Source organism: Otolemur garnettii, unplaced genomic scaffold, assembly GCF_000181295.1.
Source record: "Otolemur garnettii isolate 467f Iridium unplaced genomic scaffold, OtoGar3 scaffold00061, whole genome shotgun sequence".
Lineage (NCBI taxonomy): Eukaryota > Metazoa > Chordata > Mammalia > Primates > Galagidae > Otolemur > Otolemur garnettii.
Window position 1 is genome coordinate 2,243,839 of NW_003852456.1, and position 3,375 is coordinate 2,247,213.

Here is a 3,375-nt window from a genome sequence, read left to right on the forward strand (position 1 = left end):
ATTTAGATCTTTTATCCATCAAGAGTTAATTTTTGTAAGTGGTGAGAGGTTCAGGTCCACTTCATTCTCTGACACGTGGCTAACCATTTCTACCAGCACCATTTAGTAAATAGGGATTGTTTTCCCCAGTGTGTGCTTTTGTTTGCTTTATCAAAGATAAGATGACTAGTTTCATCTCTGGATTCTCTGTTTTGTTCCATAGAGTTGTGTTTCTGTTTTTATGCCAGTACCATGCTGTTTTAATCATTATAGACTTACATAACCTAAAGTCTGGTATGGTGATGCTTCCTGAATTATTCTTATTTTGTAGAATTGTGTTGGCTATTTGCCTTTTTTCCCTGGTTCCATACAAAATGTAGAATTATCTTTTCAAGACCTTCAAAGTAAGATGTTGGTATTTTAATGGGGATTGCATTAAATCTGTAGATTGTTTTGGATACTATAGACATTTTTGATAATACTGATGTTTTTTCTAAGCCATGATCATGATACATATTTCCATCTGTTAACATCCTGTGTAATCTCTTTTCTCAGTATTTTCTAATTTTCTCTATAGAGATTCTTTAGTTGTTGTTAGATACATTGCAAGGTATTTTGTTTTGTTTGATACTACCATGAAGGGTGTTGTATCTTTGATTTGATTCTCAGCTTGACTGTTGGTGGTGTTCATGAAGGCTACTGATTTGTGTACATTGATTTTTAACCTGAAACATTGCTGCATTTCTTGATTACTTTGAGGAGTCTTGTGGCTGAGTCCTTGGGGTTTTCAAATTATTGGATCCTATTATTTGTAAAGAGTGATAGTTTAACCTACTCCTGCTCTCATATGGATACCCTGGGTATCTTTCTCTTGTCTAATTGCATTGGCTCAAACTTCCAGCACTGTGTTGATAAGTAGTGGAGATAGTGGGCATCCTTGCCTGGTTCTGGTTCTAAGCAGGAATGCTTTCAACTTTTCTCCGTTCAATGTTATGGTGGGTATGGGTTTGTCATAGATGGCTTCTATCAGTTTGAGAAATGTCACATCTATAGCTATGTTCTTAAGGATTCTTATCAAAAGAGGATGCTGAATTTTGTCAAAAGCTTTTTCCGCATCAATTGAGAGAATCATATGGTCCTTGTTTTTACTTCTGTTTATGTGGCGGATTACATTCATAGATTTGTACATGTTGAACCAGCCTTGCATCCCTCAGATAAAACCCATGTGGTCATAATGGATAATTTTTTAATGTGTAGCGGAACTGTTCACAAAGATTTTAGTGAGTATTTTTGCATCAATATTCATTAAGGCTATTGGTCTGTAATTTTGTTGTTGTTGTTGTGTCCTTTCCCAGTTTTAGTATCAGGATGATATTTGCTTCATAGGAGTAGTAGGGAAGGAGTCCTTCTCAATATTTTGGAATAGATTATGCAATATAGATATGAGCTCTTCTTTGAAGGTTTGGTAGAATGCTGGTGTGAAGCTGGTCTGAGACTTTTTTTCTGTTGGAAGTTTTTTTATTGTTTGGATATTGTAGCTTGGAATTGGTCTGTTCAAGAGTTCCAGTTCTTCTTGGTTAAGTTCAAGGAGGTAGTATGATCCCAGGAATTGGTCTGTTTCCTCTACATTTTCAAATATCTGGATGTAGAGATCTTTGTAGTATTCAGTGAAGATTTTTTTTTTAACCCTGTAGTATCAGTGGTTATTTCTTTTTTCATTTCTGACTGAGCTTATCAAAGATCTTGCTTTTCTATTGCTAATCTGGCCAAGGGCTTATCAATTTTGTTTATCATTTCTAAGAACCAGCTTTTTATTTCACTAACCTTCCAAATGGTTCTTTTGTTCTCAATTTCTTGTAGTGGTCTGATTTAATTGCTCTAACTTTTCCAGCTCCTTGAGATGGGTTATTACATTGTTGACTTGCACTATTTCTGATTTCTGGATGTGGTCATTTATGTCACCCTCAATAGAGTCCTGTGGTGTCACAGCTCACAGCAACCTACCTCAAACTCTTGGGTTTAGGTGATTCTCTTGTCGCAGCCTCCCAAGTAGCTGGGACTACAGGCACCCACCACAATGCCCGGCTATTTTTTGGTTGTAATTGTCATTGTTGTTTGGCAGGCCCAGGCTGGGTTCAAACCCACCAGCTCCAGTGTATGTGGCTGGTGCCCTACCTGCTGAGCTACAGATGCGGAGCCATAATATGATAAATTTCTAACTTAGGACTGCTTTTGCAGTATCTGACAAGTTTTAATAGCATGTGGTTTCATTGTCATTTTGTTTTAGGAATCCAGTAATTTCCTTCTTTATCTCTTTTTTGATCCAGTTATTGTTTAACAGTAGGCTGCTTAGAGTTCATGACTTTGTGTGAGGATGCCACACAAATGCCAAGCGTTTTTATTGGCATTGAGTTCTATTTTTATTCCTTTATGGTCCATAAAGATACATGGTGTAATTTCTGTTTTTATAATTTCTTGAGGCTCGATTTGTATCCTAGAATGTGATCAACCTTGGAGAATGATCTTTGAGCTGATGAGAAGAACATACATTCAGTAGTATTGGGGTGAAATGTTCTGTAGATGTCTGTTAAGTCTAGTTGTGCTAAAGTCCTGTTTTAATTCTTCATTTCTGTAGTTTCTGCTTGGAGGATCTGTCCCGTTCTGTCAGTGGGTGTTGAGGTCCCTGGCTATTACAGTGTTGTTTGTTATTGTATTGTTCAGACCACAGTAGGGTTTGTTTTCTAAATCTGGGAGCATTTATGTTAGGTACATAAATGTTTAGAATTGAAACATCTTCTTGTCTGTTGGTCTCTTGACCAATATATAGTGTCAACCTTTGTCTTTCTTTACTTCTGCTGTTTTTTTTATTATTTTTTTTTTTTTTTAAAACAGAGCCTCAAGCTATCCCCCTGGGTAGAGTGCTATAGCTTCACAGCTCACAGCAACCTCCAACTCCTGGGCTCAAGCAAGTCTCCTGCCTCAGCCTCCCAAGTAGCTGGGACCACAGGCGCCCACCACAATGCCCGGCTATTTTTTGGTTGCAACTGTCGTCGTTTGGCGGGTCCAGGCTGGATTCGAACCCACCACCTTAGGTGTATGTGGCTGGCGCCTTAGCCACTTGAGCCACAGGTGCCGAACCACTTCTGCTGTTTTAAAGCCAGTTGTACCTGCAAAGAGGGTTCTGACACCCACTTTCCTTTGTTTCTGTTTGCCTGAAATACTGTTTTATTGCCCTTTATTCTGAGTCTTGATATATCCTTGGGGGTTAGATGTATTTCCTGAAGAGAGCAAATTTTAATTTTATCCAGCCAGTCAGTGCCTTTTTAGTGGGGAATTCAAGCCATTTACATTGAGAGAATTGATAAGAGAGTGGTGTTCCATTTGTCTTGTTACGTG